Genomic DNA, 13,897 nt, shown 5'->3' with positions numbered 1-13,897 from the left:
TCCATTCTCCAGCAGCCGAAATGGTCTTTAAAACTTATGGTTACCAGGGCGGGGAAGAGGAGGGAGGGATGAATTGGAAGATTGGGATTGACGTATATACACCACTGTATACCCGAGTCTCTTGCATCACCTGCTTTGGGAGGCAGATTCTTTACCACTAGTGCCACCTGGAAAGTCCCAGATGTAAAATAGGTAATAAGGACCTACAGTATAGCACAGGGAACTCCACTCAGTACTCTGTAACAGCTTATATGGGAAAAGAATCTAAAAGAGAGTGGTTATATGTATAACTGATTCACTCTGCTGTACACCTCACACTAACACAGTATTGTAAATCAACTGTACTCCATTAAAAATAATTTAAAATAACAGAAATTCAAAATAATACAAAACAAACATCTCAGAAATCCCAAAGCGTATCACTCCTTTCCTGGAAATGCTTCAGTGGTTTCCTGCTATACCTAGAATGAGATCTAAACTGCATTTTCTGGACAAAGACCTGTGCTACACCATCATCCCCCAGCCGGCCCACCACCACTCTCCCTCTCACTGTATTCAGCTCCATGACCACCTTTCTGACCTTTGCATTCTCTGATGGCTTTAAACTCTCTGCTGCCTGAAGGTTCTGCACTCACTGTTCCCTGGCCTGGAGCTCTGTTTTCCTGGGTGATTCAGTCTTTCAACTCAAATGTCACCTCCTCAGAGATGCCATCCCACTACCTGATCTAAAGTAGCACTTGTACCCCACCCTCAGTTACCCTCTACTTACGTCACCTTGTGCATTTCCATAGCACTATTATTCATTATTTATTCATCCATTGATTGAATAAATGATCTTATAATTTAGGTGGAAAAAATAACTTATAAACAAGGACCTTAAGCCAAGGGATCATAGAAACAACTGCAATAGCTTTCAAAGCAAGGAGAGACGGTCACGAATTAACCAATCTCTAAAATCAAAGCAACAGAAAAGATCATCAATAGGATGCCTGAGCCTGTGGTCTGTGGTCAGAGCTTGGGTGGATACAATCCTATCCCAGAAAAATCACTGAAGGACTCACAAAAGGGTAAAACAATCTGACTTCCCTTTGGTATGAAGAAGGTGAAAAAAATTTCCCCAAGTAGCTTCAATGAAAGCAGGAAGAGAGAATGGGTTAATTTTTGTAATTATGATGATTTCTTATATATTCAACCCATACTTGACTAGGTCTGTTAGGAGAACTAGCTTTTGCTGGCTTACTCATTTTTTTTCCTCAGGCCCTACCAATGGGCCTTATTTTCTTAAAAGAAATTTTTGGTTTCCATAGAGAAAATTCTAGAAACAAAATATACTAAAGAATTGAGTCTGAATTTTTTTCAAGCCCTGTCTCCTTCTGATGTGCCTGGCCTGGGTTGTTTAGAGGCTATTGGTTTTGATGGCTTTGGGAGTTTATTGAACTACTGCAGATTATATAAATTGCATTTTTTTCTGAGTAATTTTGATTGAATAAACTTTTTCCCTAGTTCTCTGCCCCCCCCCCCCCCCATAGTTTACATGCTCATATGTATTCCAGAAAAATTTAATCCACATGTTTAGATTCATTTATGCTCATCTTATCCTAGGATCACTGGCAGGGGGATCCATGTTTAGAGTATGCAGAGAATAAGGAACTTTTCCTAAAACTCTTTTCATATGTGTGCCTGAAATGATAGCACATTAGCTCAGAGTCCCAAATAGCAAATCCAATAGTTAGATATTATTCTGATGTGTGAAATAGGAAGATTTTAAGCAATGGATGATACAATTCCATATTATTTGAATTTGCTTTAAAAGAAGTGATTTCTGTTTACTGTTGGCATTTCAGAATTTTTCCTTCTCTATTCAAATCCTGAGCAAATACATCCAGACCAAATTAATTTTTCCATGTATAAAAGCCATGTCAATAAGAGAAAATAACTAGCCATGTGGTTTGAAGCAAGTTAATGTAACTATTCTGAGCCGGTCTCCTCATCTGTTAAACAGGGTTGCTGCTGCTGCTGCTGCTAAGTTGCTTTAGTCGTGTCTGACTCTATGCGACCCCATAGACGGTAGCCCACCAGGTTCCCCTGTCCCTGGGATTCTCCAGGCAAGAACACTGGAGTGGGTTGCCATTTCCTCCTCTAATGTTAAACAGGGTTAGACATGTCCAATCTGCAAAGTTGTGAGGATTAAAGATAATGTCTGTAAAGCTCTGAGACTAAAGTATGACTTATAGTAGAGTTTTAACAAGGGGCAAATGGTCCTACCCATCTAGCGTTTAGGAAGTTATGATGAAGGTCTACATGACACTGTCATTACTAAGATGGTTATAGGGTGCATCTGGAAAGGAGTGGGCAGAAAGGAATGTTCAGGGTGACCAGTTGGCCAAGGTGAGCAGCTTTTCAAAAGGGCTTCTTCAAGAAAAACTGGCCCAGATAGTTAGACAACCAGATACCACTATGCTCAGCATCCTTCCTAACCTGCATCTACAGCAGTTGGTCAGCGGGCCATTTGTTCAAAGCCAACCAAATGTTGATGAGTGTCATGATGGGTTTGGGGCCACACATTGGAGGACTTTATCATAAGTAATCCCTGTGTGGACCTCATGACTTTTGTGTACATGACCTTTGGAACTTCATCTTCTCTCCTCCTTAGGATGTTAACTTTCTGCAAGTTAGCTCAGTGAGGAGGACAACTGCTTCTAAAATAGGACCTAAACAGACTCTCTTTGCCCCAGCATGGATCTGAAAGGGCAATTCATATATGAAGCCACCCATGAGCGTGAGGTGTCTTCAGGTCTTATGATCTGCAGACCACAGTTATGCTCTTCACTGAGAAAGAGTATTTACAGGAAACAGTGAAAGGCAAGGGAAGCCACACCGACAGTCATGGGAAAGATGGTGTCAGATGGCAGGGCAAACCACAGTAGTAACCTCCAGAAGTAATTATGGACATCTGGATTGATGAAAAGAACTGAAGGATGGCAGGCATTCTGCACTGGGGACTGGGTTTTCCCAAAGGAAGATAAATGGAAAAAACATGTTTGCTTTAACTGCTGACTCATGGTACAAAATTTTAATTCAGAGACTTTAATTGAAAATGCAGTGAGAATGTAAAAGATTTACATAGAAAATATTTTAGTACACTGGCAGGACATTAATTATAAAACCAGATGGTCATGGTAGAAAAATCAACCAAGAGGCCTTTATTATTCTTTTGTTTGCTTCGCATGAAACGTTTTTACTTTACAGATTTCAGAATTTGATTATATTTAAGCAAGACCACTTTTCTATTAAGGTTAATAATACAGAGAGTGATTGTCTGGTGTTCCAAAATATTAAGAAAAACAGTCATCACTATAGAAACCTGGAATATGAAAGCATTCTTGTGATAGAAGCTTCATGACCAAGACACTGGTTCTGTCTCCCCAGAGGCCCGTCTAATGAGACCCTATTTCTCAGTTCCTATTAACCATGACTGCTGTCTCAGTCAAGGGTCATTTGTTTGCAACAGAAGGTTGGAATAGAACTGTCTGAAATTATCTCAGAAAGAGACTTTATTGTGAAGGTATAGGAGACTTTCAGAAAAACTCATGCTCAGGAAGTATAATCAGTTATTTTGTCTGATAATCTCTCTCTCCATCTTTATCCTAAGGCACAAGACATCTTCTTTTTGTTTCCCTCCATGCACATATTCCAAGATAAGGCTGGTTTTCCCTATGTGACAAACAGTAGTCCTACCATGGCTGCCTATTTGAGTTTAAATCTACCATCTTCTTTGTTTACTATTTGTCCCATCTTTTTTTTAAATTCCTTTTTCTCCATTCTTATCTTCTATCCTTTCTTATGTTAATGTAGTATTTTAAAAATTATTCCATTTCCACTATTAGCTTCTTGATCATACATTCGTTTTAAAAAATATTTATTTATTTATTTATCTTGGGCTGTGCTGGGTCTTTTGCTGTACTTGGGCTTTCTCCAGTTGTGGCGAGCAGGGGCTACTCTCTAGGTAAGGTACAAGGGCTTCTCATTGCAGTAGCCTCTCTTGTTGCAGGCTTCAGGAGTTGCAGCACTTAGGCTCAGCTGTTGTGGCTCACGAGCTCAGAGCATGGATTCAGCAGCTGGGGCTTAACTGCCCCGTTCAGCACGTGGGCTTAACTGCCCCGCGGCAGGTAGGATCTTCCCAGGGATCGAACCAACGTCACCTGCATTGCAAGGCAGAGTCTCAACCACAGATCACCAGGGAAGCCTAATTATACATTCTTTAATTATTCTTTTTGTGGTTACCACAGAAATGACAAATACACATCACTGACTTATTAGACTATACTATGAATTAATACTGCTAATTTTTCTTGGACAATGAAACAACTGTACAACATTTAAGCCAATTTTCCTGTTTGGGCTATAGTTATTATTTTCATATGTTTTAATTCTACATACTTTTAAACCCACAAACATTATTCTTGTTGTTTTAAACAGTCAATATTCATTATGTCTATTCATTATGTTTTACCCACATGTTTACCTTTTCCACTTCTCTGCATTCCTTCCTGTATTACCATGTTTCCATCTGTGATTACATTCCTTCTGCCTAAATAACTTCCTTTAGCATTTCTTCTAAGTAAATGTCTACTATCAACACATTCTCTTGATTTTTGTTTAAGAGTTTTAATTTCAAACCTTGTTCTGTGATCTACCTGCGAGCTTTTCTTCTACTTGTGGCACTTTTCTCTGCCCAAATTTATACACAAAAATTTGTCTTCCCAGCTTCAATGATACACTACAATAATTATGAGACTGTTTATAGTTTATGATTTGAAGCTATGACTTTTGTCCAGTAAGGATTCAAAGTGCATTTTATGACTCAAAACCTATAATGTTTTCAGGTCTTGAAGGCCTACCGTGTGTCAGGCAATGTGCTAGTCACTGGGAATAAGGGTATTTTGTTTTTTTTCATTTATTTTTATTAGTTGGAGGCTAATTACTTTACAATATTGTAGTGGTTTTTGCCATACATTGACATGAATCAGCCATGGATTTACATGTGTTCCCCATCCCGATCCCCCCTCCCGCCTTCCTCCCCATCCTATCCCTCTGGGTCTTCCCAGTGCACCAGCCCTGAGCACTTGTCTTATGCATCCAACCTGGGCTGGTGGTCTGTTTCACCCTTGATAGTATACTTGTTTCACTGCTATTAGTCACTGGGAATAAAAGATAAGATATGAACTTGTCTTCTAATAGCTCAGCCTTGTGGGAAAAACAGGCCAACCAATGTTATATCATGTGTAGTAAGTCCTGTGATAGAATTATGCATGTTATTTTAGGAGCCAAAGGAAGAACACCACAATTAGGATCAGGGAATATTCCTCAGGAGAGATACCTTGATCTTGTATTGAATTTTAAAAGAGTAGAAGTTGTTAGACTCGTGTATCAGCTAAGAGTCATTTTGTTGAAAGTAACAGAATATATAACTAACAGTGGTTTAGATGAGCAATCTAGAGGCCCTTTTTTTTTTTTTTTTTTTTTTTTAAAAGAGTAATCTAGAGGCCTTTGGACTTCCCTGGTAGCTCAGCTGGTAAACAATCTGCCTGCAATGCAGGAGACTCCAGTTTGATTCCCGGGTTGGGAAGATCCGCTGGAGAAGGGATAGGCTACCCACTCCAGTATTCTTGGGCTTCCCTGGTGGCTCAGACAGTAAAGAATCCGCCCACAATGCGGGAGATCTGGGTTCGATCCCTGGGTTGGGAAGATCCCCTGGAGGAGGGCATGGCAACCCATTCTAGTATTCTTGCCTGGAGAATCCCCATAGACAGAGGAGCCTGGTGGGCTACAGTCTATGATGTTGCAAAGAGTCAGACATGACTGAACGATTAAGCATAGCACACCGAGACCTTCGGCATTGACTTCAGCTGGGGATTTGTGCTCGTAACTCTATTCTTCCGCTCTGCCATTTTTGGTATGGTGGCTTTTCATCCTCATGTTTCATGGTCTCGTGATTTCAACATGGCTGCCACAACTCCAACAATAGCATCCCTGTTGAAGGTGGGAAAAGAAGGAAGGCTAGCACTGTCCATACCTGTCAGTTCCCTAGAAGTTCCACAGCAGACATTCTTTTGCATCCCATTGGCCAGAGTGGGTCATGTGACCACGCTCAGGTACAAGGAAGCTGGCAAAGAGTGTCTGTCAGGCCTCTGGGGAGGGAGGTAACCTGCTGGGGCTGAAGGATTAGTCAGCTGCCGTATCTACCACAAATGTAAGGGTGGGGAACAAATGTGTAAAAGATTGGAGTTGTAAAATTTCATGCACATTTGAAGAACTACAAATAGCTCTGGAACATATGGGGATGCTCAAGCACGCTTGAAGGTGAGACAGTGGCCATAACACAAGGTGCCTTGTGGGCTAAAGAATCAGGCCATGAAGAGCAACAGAGAGCCTCAAGTAGATCAGAGTTGTGTTTTTAGAGAATTGCTCTGGTGGCAGTGTTGAAGTTGACTTGGGAGTGGTCCAGAGTGTAGTCAGGGGGCAATAATTAGGAAACTTTTGCAGTAAGCTAGGTGAGATGGGATGATGAGTAACTGTAGAGATAAAGTTATGGCATGAATAATAGTTATATTTGAAACAATAGTTATTGCAAGGTAGTATGTGTAGTTGTTAAGAGTTTGAGTTTTGGAGTAACATGTAACTGGTTTCCAATTTACTCTGCCATTTCCTACATGTTCAACTCTGGCTGTATTACTCAACATCTAGAAATCTCTTCCCTCAGTTGTAAGTAGGGGCAGAAGGAAGACAGAATCCACTTTATAGGGTTAAATTATATAATATAGTGGATTGTTAATGCAGGCTAGCGTTCCATTCTTTCTCTTATTTATATGTGAATATACACACATATTTATATAGATGCAAATACTGATTGAAAAGAATAGATCTAGGATGACCCCAGGTTTCAGGCTCCAGTGACTAGGAGAATGATGGTCATTGAAATGGGGAATATTAGAGGAGGAATGGATTTGAAGGAAAAAGTATAAGTTCAGTATTGGAAACATTTGAGTAATTTGAAAAGTGGAAGTGAAGTCGCTCAGTCATGTCCAAATCTTTGCGACCTCATGGACTGTAGCCTAACAGGCTCCTCTGTCCATGGGATTTTCCAGGCAAGAATACTGGAGTGGGTTGCCATTTCCTTCTCTAGGAGATCTTCCCAACCCAGGGATTGAACCTGGGTCTCCTGAGTTGTAGGCAGACGCTTTACCATCTGAGCCACCAGGGAAGTATTTGAGTAATTTAGGGATATTTAAATAGCCTAGGGCATTGGGTAAGTGTCACTTTAGCAAAAAGAACTTGACCATGAATAGACATTTGAGTGTCATCACATTGTAGATTATGGTTGAAGTTGAGTTGAAGTCACTCAGGGATCAGAATACAGAGGAAGAAAAGCAGAGGTCATCAGTGAAGGGTGTAAGAAAGGAGAGTAGTTGGGAAGATGACTGAAAAGCATGGCTGGAAGAGTGGAAGAAAGTCCAGGAGCATCACAGTGGACAAAGGAAGGCATAACCAAATGGTACAAAATTTCCCAATCCTGGTTTTCATCATATAGGTCCTAGGAAGCCTCTGCAGGGTTGTATTTAGCTGAGCAGTAGAGACTGAAGCTGCATGATGTGAGTTGGAGAGTGAGTGGGAAGAGAGAAAGTGGAGACAGGGACCCTAGGGAACTATTTCCAGAAACTTGGCTCTGATCAAAGTGGAGCAGTTGGACAATAGCTGGCCTGAGGGAAGGCCAAGGAATGGCATCTTAGTTTGCTCAGGCTGCCACAACAGAATACAGCCAACGGGTGGCTGAAACAACAAAAAATCCATTTTCTCTGGAGGCTAGAAGCCTGTGATGAAATCACTAGCAAGTTCTGTTTCTGGTGGGAGCTCTCTTCCTGTCTTCTGGATGGCTGCCTTCCTGCTGTACTCACATGGAAGATGGAGATTAGGGTCAGGGCCCACCCTTAGGACTTCATTTCACCTTAATTACCTCCTTCGAGGCCCCATCTCTGAATACAGCCATGCTAGAAGTTAGGACGTCAACATATGAGTTTTGAGGGGACACAAATATTCAGTCCATGACAGAGGGTTCTTATGAACAAGATAGAAAGGATTTTTTGTGTGTATTGATGCGGAAGAACCTATATGAGGGAATAATTAAAGATATAGAAGCGATAACATGGGCTATTGGAATGATGACCATAAAAATCAAAAGCAGAGCTTTGGATCTGAGAGAGAAGGGAAAAGTGTTGGTGCCAGTGGAGGTGAACATCTGTAGGTGTCCTGGGAGGAAATTCCAGCCCAAGGTAGGAGGCAAAGTCATCTGAGAATAAGAGGTAATCAGGAGTGGGGTGTTAGAGAGGAAGGTGAATATGTGATTGCTGAAGGCCCAGCTGTGCTTGGAGACTACAGATTGATAATGGCCCAAATCCTCCAGTTGGATAGTGATGTCTAGTTTAGGTAACTTTCTGACACACCCTTGAGGTTGCTGACCTGCTCAACTGTTACTACCATCTTGTATCATCTATCATCTACAGACAGCAAACGGAAGCTTGAATTAAAATTCCTGCTTTTGAGACCCGGAATACAGGATGGAAAAAGTACAGTAATATATCACTTTCAACTATCACTATCACTTTCAACTAAAGGGGAACTTTAGTTGCTGGGACTGTAAGAGTTAATGATGCCAGGGGCATTTTTGGCTGCATTGGTACAGCACAGTATCTACACCAGAGAAGGTGAAAGTCTACTCAGTCTGTGTCTGTCAGGTTATTCTGGAGAATTTTGATCACCACACATGAGAAGAATATAAACTGTACTGTAGTCACACAGACCATTGGATAGGACTCAAGCTATGCCACGTGACACATGACTACAGTCACTGGGGCGCATTTAGCCTGAAGAGAAGACAGCAGTAATAACTGTTGATTTAATCAGTGTACTTATCTTGTGTCTTATGTGCTCCCACTTGAAGAAGTTTCACATTCGCTGGTTCCTTGCTTTCCTCTGACTTCCCTGGGGGATAGGGACGTTATCACCCAAATTTCACAAATAGGGACATTGAGACACCTAGAGGACAAAGACAGGAGACAGCCTGGGTGTCCAGCATCCACCAACTTGCTCCTTAACCATCTGGTCCTCGATTTTCATAATATTTCCCTTCTGTCTCTTCCCATAAAAATCCTCCCATCTTTCAGAGCCTAGCTGAAGTTTCCTTCCAAAGAAGCTTCCTTGGCATCATAGGGCTTTCACTGATTTTTGCTTCCTTTGAAATTTGACAGTATTCAAAACATTTTACTAAGCATCTAAGCAATATAAATTGATATCTGTTGCTAGAGTCTGTAGCACTTCATTCTATATTATTTTGTGCTATTTACTCCAGGGTTGGTCCCCTCTCCCTACGTATAATGAAAGTAAGGATTATGTCTTATTTTTTTCATACCTCTCACAGGGCCTAGCCAGTGGTGAACCCTGAACAGATGTTCAATATTATGCCTTTGCTCCAGAGGGGACAGTATCACCATATTCTGAGGTTGCCCACCCTTCACACATCCTTGAAAGAGGAGTCTGAAACAAAGGGCAGCCAGTGTCTCTACTATGGAGATAACAGAATGTGAGGCCCCCATGGAAGTCTCCCACTTGTAGGTCATTCTCAACCTATCCCAAGTATTAACATTTTAGCAGCTAGTAAGAGTTGCCAGTTATCTCCTTGATATTCTTGTGACCAGTTAAGTACATTATCAAAAGTGGAATCTCCTGAGATTCAAAATGATTGTTTTTAAAATATTGTTCTGCAAATATTTTTATTTTTCTGAATTAATCCTTAAAAAACAAAATTTTTCATGACTGATTTGAAGCATCAGTTTTTCCATTTTAAGTTTTACTTCTGTCCTGATTCTGTTTTTAAGATCTTGTGAATTTGATGGCAGTGCTTTTGATTTTCTTTGCATCAGCCACTCCACTGGCTGGTTATTCAACACCAGTCCTAATGCACTGAGCACATGATCCTTCATAATGTAACCTCAGTTTCTTATCCAAACATTCACTCATATAGCTTCTGCCACCGCCTAATTCTGGAAGCATCTCAAATGTGTCTTCCTCTTCTATACCTCTATGCCTTTGTGTGTGCTGTTTCCTCTGTTGGAAAACTTACCCCATTTCTTTCTTTCTTTTCTTTTCTTTTGGCGAAGGGAAACTGCTACTTGCCCTTCAAAACCAGACTGAAGTTTCATCTCTTCTGTGGAACATTTGTATTGCTCCATAAGCAGAGTTAATGGCAGTTTCCTTTGTAATCTTTTTCTCTACAATGATGCCTCATATATTGCACTGTAATTATCTATTTACATAACAATTGCAACCAGTCTGAGGGCAGAAACCATGTTTCTATATTCCTAGTGCTAAACATAGCAGATGTGCAAGAAATGTAGTCTTTGAATGAATGAATACATTGGGTTTCTTGATCACAAGCAACAGAAATAGACTCTGATAATCTCAAAAAGAAAATGAAGACTTTTTCAGATGGCTACTGGGGACAGATCAATGAAGGGCTGGAAGACTGGGTTTGAAAAACAGGCTGGACCCAAGAGGAACCCATGAGGGGAGATCAGGAGGGACAAATAAATTCTGATTACCATTTATATCATTGTATCCCTCCCACTGGTTTCTCGAACTGGGGTTCAGTTCAGTCGCTCAGTTGTGTCCGACTCTTTGCAACCCCATGGACTGCAGCATACCAGGCCTCCCTGTCCATCACCAACTCCTGGAGCTTGCACACTCATGTCCATTGAGTCAGTGATGCCATCCAGCCATCTCATCCTCTGTTGTCCCCCTTCTCTTACCTTCAATCTTTCCCAGCATCAAGGTCTTTTCCAAGGAGTCCATTCTTCCCATCAGGTGGCCAAAATATTGGAGTTGCAGCTTCAGCATCAGTCCTTCCAATGAATATTCAGGAATAATTTCCTTTAGGATAGACTGGTTGGATCTCCTTGCAGTCCAAGGGACTCTCAAGAGTCTTCTCCAACACCACAGCTCAAAAGCATCAATTCTTTGGTGCTCAGCTTTCTTTATAGTCCAACTCTCATATCCATACATGACTACTGGAAAAACCTTTGAGTAGACGGACATTTGTTGGCAAAGTAATGTCTCTGCTCTTTAATATACTGTCTAGGTTGGTCATAGCTTTTATTCCAAGGAGCAAGAGGCTTTTAATTTAATGGCTTCAGTCACCATTTGCAGTGATATTGGAGCCCCCCACAAATAAAGTCTCTCACCGTTTCCATTGTTTCCTCATCTATTTGCCATGAAGTGATGGTACTGGATGCCATGATGTTAGTTTTCTGAATGTTGAGCTTTAAGCCAACTTTTTCACTCTCCTCTTTCACTTTCATCAAGAGGCTCTTCATTTCCTCTTCACTTTCTGCCATAAGGGTGGTGTCATCTGCATGTCTGAGGTTATTGATAGCTTGTGCTTCATCCAACCCAGCTTTCACATGATGTACTCTGCATAGAAGTTAAATGAGCAGGGTGACAATATACAGCCTTGATGTACTCCTTTCCTGATTTGGAACCAGTCTGTTACTCCATGTCCACTTCTAAATGTTGCTTCTTGACCTGCATATAGATTTCTCAGGAGGCAGGTAAAGTAGTCTGGCATCCCCATCTCTTGAAGAATTTTCCACAGTTTGTTGTGATCCACACTGTCAAAGGATTTGGCATAGTTAATAAAGCAGAAGTAGATGTTTTTCTGGGACTCTCTTGCTTTTTCAATGATCCAATGGATATTTGCAATTTGATCTCTGTTCCTCTGCCTTTTCTAAATCCAGCTTGAACATCTGGAAGTTCATGGTTTACATACTGTTGAAGCCTGGCTTAGAGGATTTTGAGCATTACTTTGCTAGCGTGTGAGATGACTGCAGTTATGTGGTAGTTTGAGCATTCTTTGGCATTGCCTTTCTTTGGGACTGGAATGAAAACTGACCTTTTCCAGTCCTGTGGCCACTGCTGAGTTTTCCAGATTTCCTGGCATATTGGTGCAGCACTTTAACAGCATAATCTTTTAGGATTTAAAATAGCTCAACTGGAATTTCATCACCTCCACTAGTTTTGGTTGTAGTGATGCTTCTTCAGGTCCACTTGACTTTGCATTCTAGGATGCCTGGCTCTAGGTGAGGGATCATACCATCATGGCTATCTGGGTTATGAAGATCTTTTTTATATAGTTCTTTTGTGTATTCTTTCCACCTCTTCTTAACATCTTCTGCTTCTGTTAGGTCCATGCCATTTCCGCCCTTTATTGTGCCTACCTTTGCATGAAATATTCCCTTGGTATCTCTAATTTTCCTGAAGAGATCTCTAGTCTCATACTCGTGATGGGGAGAGTATGCCATTAGTTGACTGTCACATCAGACTTTGCTCACTTTGTGGACAGACTGGGTTGATGTCACCTGCTGTTGTCAGGTTGCAAGGCTGGGAGTTGAGTAGGTAGTATGCCCACTAAGATTACACACAAAGGGGAAAAACAACTTTGAAAGGAAACTGGGATGATAGCAGAAGGAAAATGAAATGTGTTTAATTCAGAAAAAGAAAAAAAGACTGACAAGTGTCTATTACTATGATGAGACTTTGCAGAAAAGGAGACTATGTGACTTAAAAAATCAATTTAATATTGGATGGTTTGCTTACCAGCAAAATCGCTCTTGACATTTAGCACCTTTCTTTATTTTTCTTGATGAACTCAGAGTTCTTGCATAAAGTTAATAATGTGTTATGTATCCCCTGGGTATCTGATTTACTGACTTGAGCTGAATGATTGGACTCAATACAGAAAAAGAGCTTGCAAACTTTGCCTATGGCTGTCGAGCCATCAAGGAACTAAGCTCTTTTGCTCCCTGGAGAAGCTAAAAATTCTAAAATGAAGTGCCCTCTGCTCTGGTTTCTGCTTTTCAGCATTTCTCTTCTGCTTTCACATACTTTTGCTGTTTTAAAATTAAATCTAAGAAACTCATTCCATATTTTTCATCATCTGCTTTTGAAAGTGAATGTTATGGATTTATGGTTTGGGTTTCTTTGATGTTAGAGTAGCAAACTATGCTTGCTTCACTTGTTTTCATTTCATTTTTTTAACATCTATGAAGCTTTGATAATTTGATTTATTAAAACACCACAGTCGATGTAGGGGAACTGACACCATTCGCATTGTTGGAAAGCGTTGTCAAACATCAGGCACTAGTTCCCTATAGAGAACTTACGCCTGTTATGATGTACTCCTCCTCTTTGGTCTTCAGGGAAGTCTGGAATTAAGCAAAATTTCAAGCTACACCCCAAGGATATTCATTCCTAGGACATTTCAAGAATTTTGAATTGACTCCCACCCTCCTAATTTTGATTTTATACTTGCTAAGTTATTCAGAATGATCAGTTATTTTCTTATTAAGAAGCAAAAAATGTTCCTTCTTGTTCCTGTATAGTGACTATGGATCTGATGTATTAAAAGTTTCATTTTATATAGTATCCCTTTAAATGTATTAAGGAGGAGAGGAGAGGTGGAGTGGAGACAGAGAGATAACACAGGATACCTTTACCCTGAGTGGAAAGACTGGATAAGTAGACCACCAACAGAGCTTAAAACTATGTACAAAAATGTTAGTGTTGAAAGAACACCTAGATGTATTCATTGCAATCCTGGTGGCTCAGACAGTAAAGAATCTGCCTGCAACGTGGGAGACTTGGGTTCAAACGCTGGGTTGGGAAAATCCCCTGGAGGAGGGTATGGCAACCCACTCCAGTATTCTTGCCTGGAGAATCCCCATGGACAGAGGAACCTGGTGGGCTACAGTCTATGGAGTTGCAAAGAGTCAGACACAACTGAGTGACA

The 13,897-nt window shown here is 40.8% G+C and overlaps 1 non-coding gene across 1 annotated transcript; it reads right to left on the bottom strand.

Moving 5' to 3' along the window:
• Positions 1-7,192: 7,192 nt before the first annotated feature.
• On the bottom strand, positions 7,193-7,264 carry TRNAC-ACA (transfer RNA cysteine (anticodon ACA)). The gene has a single exon. It is a non-coding gene; the product is annotated as a tRNA-Cys (tRNA).
• Positions 7,265-13,897: the final 6,633 nt, after the last annotated feature.

This window comes from Dama dama, chromosome 12, assembly GCF_033118175.1.
Source record: "Dama dama isolate Ldn47 chromosome 12, ASM3311817v1, whole genome shotgun sequence".
In the NCBI taxonomy this organism is placed as follows: domain Eukaryota; kingdom Metazoa; phylum Chordata; class Mammalia; order Artiodactyla; family Cervidae; genus Dama; species Dama dama.
This window is presented reverse-complemented; position numbering and strand designations above follow the sequence as displayed.